Consider the following 13,789-nt stretch of genomic DNA (forward strand, 5'->3'; position numbering starts at 1 on the left):
GATGGGGTTTAGGACATTTCTTTGATACATATTTTGGTGTAAAAATTTTATATTTTCATCATCTGTATTTATAAGTCGTTAGTAACATCTTATTAATCTCTTTAAAAACCAAGGAAATATTTGAATTCTATTTGTTTCAGCTCTGATAGAGTAACCCCATTACTCTATCAGAGCAGACCCGGCACCGTTCTCTCGAGCTTGAATATTTTACGCAAATAATTAATGTGAAACTTTTCAAACTTATAAAAAAGATCAAGAGCCCACACCAGGCTGGCGTAAAAAAGCGAAGGAAGAATAATAGCGTTGAAAATTTTAATTTGAAGTTTTAAATCAGAAATTTTTAACGTTGAGCATAAATATATAGTATTATCAATGAGTGTATTAATTTTTGCAGTATGTACTTTCAAATGCTGTTGGTATAAACCATTCCAGTTAAAAGTTATTCCCAAGTATTTTATACTGCTGACAATTTCGAGAGGTCTGCGGTCTAAGTAGAAAGAAACCTGTTTCTTGATTAGCTAATTTAGGATTTTTTCTGAATATAATTATTTTTGTTTTGGAAGCATTAATCGATAAATATAACGATAATAAGTATTTATTTACTTTATCGATTTTATGTTGTAGTGTTATGCGAGTAGGTGCTAATAATACCAGATCATCTGTATACATGATATGGTGGAAGATACGGCCGTTGATATGTATTCCTTCATTGTCTTTATCAAATAAATTATTTATGTCATTTATGTAAAAATTGAAGAGATACGGAGATAGAGGTTCACCTTGAAGCCGTCCACGATTTGTAATTATTTCTGGATTATTTAAGTTGTCATTTACGATATAAAGTTTATAGGAAGAAAACAGATACATAATCGAGCCTGAGAAGCAGTTAAGAGCTAAAGAATTAAATCATTGTAATGATTTAATTCTTTAGCTACTTGCCACTGCAATATGCATAATTTTCATTTTTTAGTAGCTTTTAAAATGACAAGCATTGATGAAGCTACATTTGTGGATAAGATTTGGTTTTGGATTTTGGATAAGACTTTTGAAATTAGATGATAAAAGTTATGTTAAATTAGCATATAAAAGATGGTATGAAATGTATTTAACGAGAGATAATTCTATATACAATTAATCACATAATAATTCTACATACAATTAAGATGTAATTTTTACTATTAATGTTATTTTCATTACAATCTGCAAAGTGAGGAAATAAATTGGAATTATGTAACAGAGAACATAGTGATTGTCAAAGTTTATTAAATCCAAATAATAATTTTAAAAAATGTTAAAATAATTGTTAAATTCAAAAGACTTTATACTTTAAATAAATGATATTTATGTATGAAGTAATGTTACAAAGTTAATTTAGAAACCTACTTCTATAAGTAACACATATATATGTAATATATCAATGGCGTGGCTTCTTTATAATGTTTAAAAATCAATTTCTTTAAAAGAAGAACTTTCTTTCTTTAAAAAATAATTGATAAAACCTTCACAGTTAAGAACGAATAAGTTCAACCGTTGTTATGTTATCTGGACCGCATTTCATCAGAGACAAAAAATTACTACTGGTTGTAATCTTTGTTGTTGTTTATTTTACTATGTATTTCGGGTGCAAGGTTTTTCCTGTTATTCCTGTTATGGTACTTTACATTTTAATTTGTATTTAATCTATAGCAATGTCTAGATAAAATGTGAGTTAATTACACTTTATAAGATTTATTGTATTAAATTTGATTTTAAAAATATATATATGTTTAGAAGATAACCATAATACAAAATATGCTTTATCTATTTTTCAAAAATAACTAGTATTATATAATTGTATGGTCTGTAAAGTTAAACATTTAAACTAAAAGTTTGTCTTTAAATGTTATATAGTAATTGTAAAATTATTTAATGCTTTTACACTGCATTAAATCAAATTTGTAAATAATTATAGTAATTCTAAAAGTTTAACACTGTGTTGTGATAATGTAAAATTTGTCATTAAATATAAAGTGTTTTAAAAATTGTCAACATTAATGAATTATAGCTTCTTGACCAATCAATAAAACAAGAAGGAATGGAAAAATCTTTTTAAATGTATTTTTAAATATTTCATATTGTCTTAAGCACAATAAAAAATTATTAATTATTAATAAAACGATTTTATTTTTTCTTCTCATAATATAATTTCATTACATCAACGACAATTGCGAAATCGAAAAAGCAAGGGTGCCTGTAAAACTGATTTTGTGGTTAATGCGTTTTTAGTTTACGTGATAAAATTACTTGAATATTGCTTTTCTAAAAATATAACAGAAATAAGGTAGGTTGATACAGAAGCTATTTATTGCACGTGTACTGTATATAAACTTCAAAAAACTAAAATAAATTTTATCAAACGATGAGATCGGCCGATTAATTGTATGGTGTACATTATTTTATACCCCTAAGGAAAATACTGTAGATCTACGGTAAATTAAATTTCGTTTTCCCAAATCGGAAATGAACTATATAATCGAAAAATTATATCTATGATTGATTATTATTTATAATTTACACAATTCGAACTGTCATTTTTAACATATTTTTCAATTATACCAGCACTAAGCTGGCTTTATAATTGTATAATTGAACACAAGACTAGACAAGAAGCCTATCACATAACATATTTTTTGGGAGAAATTTTTTATGCTAGCGAAACTTGACTACTGTAAAAAACGAAAAGTAACGTATACACGTGAATTTTTTCGTATGTGTATCATGATACACATACGAAATCCCCCCTCCCGCACTTACTCAGGAAGGGACAAAGAGTAAATCGTAAACAAGGCAGTAACTTTACGCCCTGAGGCCCCGCAGAGGTGAACTTTGTAAGAAAAGAAAGAAAACATTACTCTGTTTTAAAGTCAGGAAATATTCACGATCATTTTAATTCTTTTTATAACGCTTTTTCTTGAAAATGAAATATTTAAATATTGCTTTTAAAAAAAGCTTTTCTAAAACTGTAAAACAAATTTAATTCTTGTAAATTTATAATTGAAAAACATTCAAAATAAGACAATGAATGCAGGGTGTGACTAGCTAACAGTATATTTCTAAATGTTTTACAAAATTTCCAATTTTTATTGCTATTTCTGTCCCTTATATTTTATTAAACGTATATGTAATAAAATCTGTTAATTAAATTAATTTGATAATAATATCCCATAAAAAATAATCAAGTAATCCTCCTCTATGAAAGGTTGACGCTCGTCTTCGGATAGAAGCTTCCACCTGCAACCCAACCATTTACTGATCTCCTAATTGTGCATGTCTGGCCGTTGCTTGCAGAAATTTCTTCGATGGATCTTACTCCAGACCATAAAAGCATTAATCGGTCTTTTGATATGGTTTGTAATAGGTTACGTCAACAGAATATACACTAAAAAGGGATTTTTCGATATTCCCCGCGGGGGAGAGGGACAGGATTAAGGCTTACTGTGAAGAACTCGGCTTTTATTATACTATTTTAGATGCGTTTTTGATTGCGTTTTAATAGGGTACGTCAACAGAATGTACACTAAGAAGGGATTTTTTAAAATTCTTCCCACGGGGGAAGTGTTATACATTTATAATAGATACATTTTGAGCCACAACAACGCGTGGCCGGGTCAGCTAGTTTAGTACATAATCACATTGCACTAATTTTATACATTGAGAAAATACCGACAGTATAAAAAATTTAGTCCCAGAAGCATTGAAAACGTTAATCCCTTTCGTCATGTGTTATCTCTGTGAAAAGGGTTTTTCGTCAATAGTCCAATAAATCGGTGTCATCTTTCCTAAACAGTAACAGGATGTAATTCTCAACATTCCTCTGCAATAGTAAATCTTTCAAGTATCGAGAGAGCTATTTAATTATTACAATAACAATACAATAATACTCAAACACCAAAACACGCTTACTGCTATTTTTAATTTCAAACGTTTTCAACCTAATCTTTATAGGTCATCCTCAGGAAAAATTTTTTATTACATTTTCACATTCGAATATAAAGCTTTCGAATGCTCGCGACATTCAAAACTTTTCGAATCTTTAAAAATTTTTTAACGTTTTAAATAATAACAGATTAAACCAACTACAATTACTAATTAACAAACATAAAATAAATAAATAAATAAATATTGTATCAAAAGTAGATTAAACTAGTTACAGCTGCCATGTCCTTTCTACGGGTTTTTTTAATCCCATTTCTTTTTCTATTACGTACTTCCATGCCGTTGGAAGATTATTTGCGTCTTTTGCATTTAAACATTTGTCTTCCACCTTACTCCTATATATTTCTACTTTTTCCATCTCTAACGCAATCGTCGGGGAATGGACTGCTTTTACTATTCTCGCTTCATCCCATTTTACGTTCGCTCCTTCCTCTTGACCCATGATCGCCAAAATGGTGTTATTGTGCTCTTTTTTTACATCATATTTGTGTTCTTTTATACGTGTTGCCAAATTACGTCTAGTTACCCCAATATAATCTTTTGTTATCTCTAATTGCTCATTCTCAAAGGGAATCTTATACACTCCCGCCTTATCCTGCATTCTCATTGCGTCCTTATCATTTCTAAGTAATCTGTATATGCTTGGTGCTCTTTTATAAATCATGTTTGTGTCTTTATATCTACATAACTCTTCTATCACCCCTTCCATTTTTCTGTCGTACGTGAACTTGCTGATCCGATCCCCTCTATGAAATCCTCTGTGTCTATGCTGTTTGTAACTCTTAAGCAATCCTTCCATTACGTTCGCTTTATAACCTAACTGCTTTGCCACCTTTTTAATTCTGTTAATCTCCTTAATTTGATCTCGTATGTCGGTGCAATATACGTACGCCCTTTTAATAAGCGCTTTAAACGCTGACATCTTTTTAATCTATTTAATTATTATTCTTTCCGAAATTCACCTTTCATTCATTTTTCGTCCTGGGTTATGATAATATCAACTTAGTTTTTATAATTTCCTCGTTTAAGATATTATAATGTACTCATCATTTAGAGATGATAATTTATTACTGCTTAACACTGCCTCGCTTAACACTGATTCGATATAACGTGGTCTGCTAAAACCTAAAAAAAGCTCAGAATTTACGCTGATTTAAATTATCGCAGCATTTCATTGATTTGTATATAATACGATCATTTACGAACACGAAGCAATCAGAAAAAGGTGGCAAAAGGTGCACTTTCTTTAAACTTTATCTCTCTTGTTCTCGTTAACTAAATTGTTAGAAATGCCACATAGAAATTTTCTAATTGATGACTTCACTCATATTAATATATTTCAGTTTTTTAAATTTTTTTTTGTGTAGTTTATCTTCTGGATGAAAACTAAATTCAGTTTTGAAATATTGAAGATGTGTGTTAAATTCGATATTCAATTTAACAAAATTGTAACACGTGTGTTTATGTTACGTAGTGTTGATGTACAGTCCACAGCTATGTCACACATGTCAGGTGTGTTGTGTAACTATAGACTTCAGAATGCGGGAGAGATCTTCCTGCCTAGAGAGGGAAAAATTGTGCTTTCCATCGTAATTGTTTTTATAATTGATGAGAACAAATTTTTTAAAATACAAAAGTTTGACGTATTTTCATTTAAAAAAATTAATTTAAAAAATTGTATATCTTGGAAATTCCTGTGGACAGCTAAAATTTCTTGTCCTAAAAAGAATTCCTTAGAAAAATAATGACAGCAAGTGATACACTAGTAATTCGAACAAAAGAGGTATTCACATAAACACCATTATCACCGACCCCTAAATATATAGAATATGCCTACAGCTAAGAACACTAAAAGAGATAGTAGGTTCATAGCAACTTTTAAAATGTCAAGCGTTAATGAAGTCACAAGCCTCACGGGAGCCCTACTGTACTGCTTCACCTAAATATCGGCATACATAAAGGCAATACTCAGAAACACACATACACACGTTACACATACCCCTTATTATTGAGAATCTTCTAATGCAATCGAACGTTTTCAATTTGATCAATTTTCTAGAACGTTTGCAATCGTTCTATAATCGAACAAATATGTAGTAACACATTTCGTTCATTCGTTTATTTTATTGAAATTTCGTATTTTTTTGATAGGATTAAAACAAAAAATTCAATTCGGTTTAACCATTTTTTTAAAGAAATTGTAGCAAATATCAATCAATCAATTCTTTATTGTACTAAGGAAAAAATCCTTGTTAAGGGGGGTTATTTAAACGTGAAATAGACTCATAATAAGTTATTGTACATCATATGTTAGTTCAGTTATTACACATAAATCGAATAAAAAAAGATAAGTTTATTTATACATATAATAAGTTATTGTTGACTATCATTCTCTGAGTCATGATTACTAACATCGTTGTTAAATATATCAGTAATTTGGGTAAAAAAATTATTTAGTTTATATATTTTATTCTTTGATAAGTCTCCAATTCTTGATTTATAATTTAAGTTTTGGTTGATGCCAAGTATTTCTATTATTTGGTATTTTTGACGATATTTTTTAATAACTGTACAGTCTTTCAGCAGATGAAGTATAGAAAAGTTGTTTGATTTGCACCAATAGCAGTTTTGATTGGAAAAGTTTATATATGTATTATTAACCAGTAAGAAATATTTATTAAGACGGGGTTGTAAGCATAATCGTTTAACCCGATGACGACAGAATTTATTTTTAATTAACATGCCTTGAGGCTTGGATTTTTTGTAAAATAATTTAAAATTGCCATATTTTTCGTAATTTTTGCGCTAGACACGCGCTCTCTTTTTATTTTGTCTACAAACACTTCAGTCTCTCCGATTATCGTATCTTTTTACATAATTGACAAGAAAAAGTTTTTTAAAAAGTCAAAAGTTCGACGTATTTTCATTTAAAAAAATTAATTTAAAAAATTGTATTGTTTAACATACTGATTACAAACTTGAAGTGTTTTTACGTCTATCAAAACAAACCACGTCATTCTAGCTGCAGTAGAAGGCCAGATGTTTACGTTCAAAGTTGTGATCTATGACAGGGGAGTTACACACGCTGTCATGGCGGCGGCCCCCCGCTGTGACAAGCGATACTTATTTTTTATTATTTCCAAATATGTAAGATTTAATAAATGTTCGCAATAGAATTACTTGGATTGGCTTTTGTTCAGGTTGTCTGACTGTACACCAACAAATCAGTTCATCTCTAGTCAAATATTCCCGGGAAACCACCTTCCTATATTAAGTCTATGGGAGACTTTCTTGCCGTTAATTGGCTTTAAATTTCTTGTTTATGCGCCTTTTACTCTCTAATTAGTCATTTCTATCATGATTGAATCTATATTAACAAATGAGCGTTCTCTCAGAACCGTCTATTCAGGATTTTCCCTCGAAGAACCAATGTCTTCCGTAGTCACGTGATCGGAGTCAGACCTAAACAAACGTTGAGAAATAGCTATTTTTTCATATTATTGTTGTAATTTTACTAGTTTTCATGTTATTTGACTTTATTTAGACCAGAAGATTACATATCAGAAGCTTCCAGTCGAAAAATTTACTCATTACTTCCGGATGTTGCCTATTCTCTGGAAAAAATTAATTCATCGCTAATTATATTTGAATATTGTAATATTCGTTTTAAAAATATTTATAGTGTTTAACATTTACTTCTCGAAGCAAAAATACGTTTAAAACTCGTTAATGGACTTAACATGACCTAGTTATCAAACCCCACCACTCCCTCGTTGAGTCAGGAAGTAATTATAAACTATTAAGAGATTAAGAGATAAGCGATTAAGAGAATTACTTCTGCAGCATTCAAATGAAGCATCTCTCATTGTGATGACGCTTCCAATGCCTCGTAAGAGTACCTGTTCAGCACCTTTGTATATGGCATGGTTAGAAATGTTAACCAGAGATATGCCACCTTTTTTACTGATTAGAGGAAACCAAAGAAGTGTGACCAACTTTTTACTCATAGAAATTTGTCATATTGATTTCATTTTTTTTTAATTTTATTAAAGAATTTTATTAAATTTTTTATTTATTTAATTTAATTTTATTATAGAAATTTAATTATTAGTTTAATTGATGTTTTAAATCTACATATTGATGAGAGCATCAAATTGAAGAGGGAAAATAACCTCTTGTCTTGGGACCTTCTTTTTGTAAAAAAAGACATGAAATTGAGAAAAAAAAAGCTGAAGTTGTTACTGTGTAACAAAGTGTCTTCCAAATACCCATTAAAATATAGATATATATATATGTGTGTGTATATTGCTTATTTTCATAAATAAAATACTAGCTGACCCGGCAAACGTTGTTTTGCCATATAAATTATTTCTAGGTAATTTCTAGTGTAGACAAAAAATAACTAACTTATTGTAAGTGTGTAAGGATGTGGTATATGCGTGAAATAGGCATGGAGCGCTGTGAACGATGAGGGAATATAAAAATAACAAATGCCAAACATTATTATTTTTAAGTTATTATAATTTATTCCTTAAAATTATATATCATTAATTAATTACGACAGCAACACTAACAAACAATATCAATTTCTTAATGCTATAGCGTGAACAATATTTTTTGTTAGCCCATCTTTAGCTAACACAAACAAACTGGATGGTTTACCCACTCGAGAGCATGCCACGTATAATTGTCCGTGTGAAAAACATGGCGTGCTCAAATCTAAGCCACAAATAGACATCGTTTGGCCTTGGGATTTGTTGATAGTCATTGCAAATGCCAATCTAATCGGAAACTGAATACAAAAAAGATGATAATTGATCAGTTATCGAGCGGGATGAAAAATGATTAAATTACTAAAATGGCTATTAAAAAATAGGGGTTGGTGATAAAAGGGTAAAAATTTAGGGTTGTATGTATTTTTTAATGCCACATTATAGAAAAATAAAAACAAAAAATTTTGTCCAAAAATTAAAAAAAAGGTTAAGGGTCAACAACCCTTATCACTTAGGGGTATGAAAAATAGATAGTAGCCGATTCTCAGACCTACTGAATATGCATATAAAATTTGGTAAAAATCGGTAAAGCCGTTTCGGAGGAGTAAGGTAACTAACATTGTGACACGAGAATTTTATATATAAGATTTAAATTAATCTGAATTGTAGATATGATCACTATAAATTATAAACTTTTTGAAAGTCTTAATTATTTTATTACCAAAACCATTTTTATATTAAAATTGGAAATTACAACAATTAAAAACCCCGGCGTAAAAAATACGCCTAGGAGAGTTTTCAAGCTTACATTAACGCCATCTGGATTTCACAATACTAACTATCTACATACAAAAGTAATATTTTATATTTAATATACAGTATTACAAAAATAAAACATTTAACTTATTAAATATTACACAAAATAATTAGAATGTATTATCTATATTTTTTATTACGATAACTTTGATAAATTTTATAATAATAATAATAGTAAATATAATTTCATTATTTTAATATATTTAAATTTAATTAATGGTAAATATCTAAACAATCAGAAATGAATTTATTTACTGAAATAATGCTTTTAAATAATGGAAAACATTTAAATTATTTCAATTTCTTAGCTAGCTTCTACGTCATAGGATCGTCACAGGAAATAGAATGGCGTCACCTTATCTGTTGCAGGTGTGTCTACGGTCACGTGACCTGTGACGTGGCCTTCAGAAACACGTGTTTTTGTTTTCAATATTATATTTTGTAAATTACTTAACAGAATTGAATAAAAATGTATAGAATTACAAGAAGCGATGTATAACAAATATATAAGAGCATAAATTAGTATAAAAACTAAGAAAATTATTATAAAAACCACAAAAGTGACTTCTATACATCGCATACATACGATTAAAAAAAAAACTTGAATCAGAAATCATGAAAACTATAACAGAAATATGTAATGAACTCAATAAATTTGTGATATCACAAAAACTAGCAAAAAAATTAAAGAAACAGAGAGAAAAACGATCATTTACCTCAGTACTATCATGACCTTGAATAGACTAAGTGGTAAGTTTATTTAAAAAATCAAAAATGACAAATTTATTTAAAAATAAAATCCAAAAAAAATATTACTATGTAAAATAAGATCAGAAGAATATAATCGCGAAAACTGCATACTTCTAAGATGCATAGTTCAAATAAAAATGGTTGTTATTGCCTTCGTCGTCAGCCCGGCAGAAAATTCTGCCGGCTGAGTGTACCAACTTGAAAACGACCCGGCAGAAAATTCTGCCGGGTAACGTGAAACGGGTTAAACTAATCCTGCTATTGTGCCTTTCTTATATCCTAGGGATTCGGCCACTTGCGTGATTCTGTCTATTTCCTTATTTCTATTAATAACGTTGTCACAATAGGTATAGGCCCTTCTGATAAGAGCTCGGAATGCTGCCAGCTTGTAATGGTACGGGTCATTAGAATAAGATGGAATATAAAGTGGGCTGTGTGTTGGTTTTACGTACACGTTGTACGTAAAACCAACGTGATTGCGTTGTTAAAAGAATAATGTAGTAGTTAGTGATGTTCATTAGATCACCAGTTCACTGGATGATATTAACGTCCTTTATTCAAATTTTTCCTTTTGGGATTAATGATTTTTATCTCCATCTGGCGAAAAAGTTTTGCACTAAAAAATACTTTAGCTCCTCCATAATAAATTACTTTATACTTAACGCAATTTACTGTATAAAATATTTTAAGTTAATAGTTCTCTAGCAAAACTATTCCATTCTTAAGCTGTCGTCAAATGGAGAAAACATCATATTGATGACTTTAATTACGTTTTCAGAAATCTATTGATAGGTCGAATCTTCAATTATTCCAACTTTTTATGAATGAAACGGATTCTTTTTAATAAACATTTTGATAAAATCTACTAAATTTTAAGACATGGATTGAATAATTAAGACTTCCAGAGTCTGTAAAATATTAAAAACATAATAATTCCTAAAAAATATATAAAATAACTGGTTTCAGATATTTTTACGGGGATACTATAGATTACTATCTATGGAATTTCGGGACTTTGAGTATATATCTGAACTGAGGGGACCGAGACGAGTTCAACGATACCCTACTTTTGGACCGGAGACGAAAAATAGAAAAGTTATACTTTTTTCGGCGATCGCGCGATGATAGGGAGTCGCGTCGCTCTCCCGCTAAGTCGGCCTCGCTATCGCGATCGGAAGTCCCTCGCTTGCCGTTAAAATTGCCTTTAGTAGACGTTTTCCCCTTTTTTTTACTTTGTTCAAGAACTACCGTGAATCGATCACTAGTTTAGCACATGGCGGCGTGTGGTGGCGCCCATACGAGAGGTCAGTCGGGCCGCCATGTTCGCTGCCATAAGTAACATTAACCGAAATGGCGATCGCGCGATGATCGGAAGTCGCGTCGCTCTCTCCGCTCTCGTATCGCGTGTTTAACCCTCCGGGAGATGACCGTAGTCCGACGTCATGGTTTGCAGACTTTACCGCAAGATGGCAGTACTAGCAACTATGGTGCCGTCTTCATGAGAGCATTAAAAAAGTATGGTAAGTGAAAAAGTATGATAATTTTTTTAGTTTTCGTCTCCGGTCCAAAAATAGGGTACCGTTGAACTTGTCTCGGTCCCCTGAGTTTCAATATATAATCAAAGTCCTGAAATTCCATAGATAGTAATCTATAGTACACCCATTTTTACAACTAAGCTTTTATTTATTGTTTTATCCATCTTATAAACTTCAATATCATTCCAATTTATTTGAAATTATCATTCCGGTAGCTCGTATTATGTTCATTCTGCATATTGGTTAGCATGCATATCGATCTGTAGATCATTGCTTGCATTGTCAAATTTCGAGATTTGAAAGACTTTATTGAATACTGAAAATGAAGCGAAAGTAAATAAGACTACCTATGGAGTGATGTAAACCTCAAATATTTGTTATGTATGATACTTGATCTCATTGCAGTTAGGCCACGAATTAAGTTCTTTTTTTATCTGTTCGGTGATATATGTTTTTAATTGCTATAACTATTCTTTCCGGCCTTGGAGAATAAGATGGCTCTTATTGAAGGTGTAACCGTTAATTGCAACCGCTTCGGCAAGTTTTCTTTTTCGCTGGAAGAGGGGTAGAGAGGATAATGCATTGTTAGCGAAATCCGCTCTCCTAAAACAATTTATAATATAAATCAGAAATGTCTTCAAATGTAACTCCGTAACATCGTAGAAGTATTTATATTTAATTTTGTTACATTATTAAATGTTACATATTAAAACTGTATTAGGTAAACACACCAATAAGCAACCATTTTACTTAGTATTTTTAAAATTTATATAAGCTTAAAGCATTGTTTATGCGTTATAAGCAACGCAATAATGCACTTTATAGGAGTACATACTTCATATTAAATGTAGAATAAGTAGAGCTTTTGATTAAATTTTTTCTAATTTTTTTTTTATTAATCTTATTTCTTCTATTAATTTTAATTTTTTTCAGTGCATAAATATTTTAGGCGAAAATATTATGCTTTGCGATAGTACCTACTTTATACTTGACCAGCTCTTATCTAAAAATTAACTAACTTTTTCATTACTTGACCGAATTAAATATTAATTATATCGGTAATGTGCCAAAGATGTTTCAAGTCACAAATTGGCGCATTTTACATTAACAGTGTATTTTCAATGTAGACAAGAAGTTTCGCCTATAATTTGATATGTAGACAAGACGGGTATTTCTTAAAATGGTACAGCAACGATTTGAGGTTATAACTAAGTTGATAAAGGAATTTAGTTCAAGACTAAAGTCTATTGGCAATTAGAATATCTTAAAAGTATGTCATTGCGACTTAAGTACCTTTGAAAAATTACTGATTCAATTGTACCTTCAAGAATTCTTAACTTACAGAATAAACTCAGCTATATCCGATTAGTTAAATACATTTAAAAATAACTTATATTATTAAAATTAAAAATATTCATTTTTGCGTCGGGAAGAAAAGAGTATTACAGTACTTATGAAGTAATCAATGTAGTTTTCTAATTCAACATTATTAATAGAACAAATACATGCATTTTGGGCCTCCCTTTCAAGTGGGCTCTGTGCGGGTGAACCTGTTGCACCTGCTTAGTTACGGCACTGGTCACAACGGATGACACAGCAGACAATTCTTACTTCATATAATAGCTTTTATTTAAATCTAAATACATTTCGGACTTTTAGTCCTTCTTCAGTCGATTTTACAATTGTTCATCACCTGGTGATACTATAGATTACCACCTATGAAATTTCGGGACTTTGAGTATATATCTGAACTAAGCGGACCGAGACGAGTTCAACGATACTCTACTTTTGGACCGGAGACGAAAAATAAAAAAGTTATCATACTTTTTTCAGCAATCGCGCGATAATCGGGAGTTGCGTCGCTCTCTCCGCTAAGTCTATCGCGTGTTTAACAGGCAATCCGGCAAGTCGGCCATAAATACCTTCAACAGAGGCAGATGTTGATCCACGAGCACACCAATCGTCTGCAGTTTGAATTAAGTTCTTTTCGCACACCCTCGCGCTCCTCAACCTCGGGGCCAACGGCCCCTCAGCCGCCTACACGCTCGCGGTCGGGTGGTACTACGCGGTCGGGTAGTACTACAAGCCTCGAAGGCTTGTCCAACAAACCTAACCTATTTATCCGGAAGATAATCGTAGTCCGACGTCGTAGTTTGCAGACTTTACCGCAAGATGGCGGTACTAGCAACTACAGTGCCGTCTGCATGATAGCATTAAAAA

Source organism: Centruroides vittatus, unplaced genomic scaffold, assembly GCF_030686945.1.
Source record: "Centruroides vittatus isolate TY-2023 unplaced genomic scaffold, ASM3068694v2 contig_397, whole genome shotgun sequence".
Taxonomy (NCBI): domain Eukaryota; kingdom Metazoa; phylum Arthropoda; class Arachnida; order Scorpiones; family Buthidae; genus Centruroides; species Centruroides vittatus.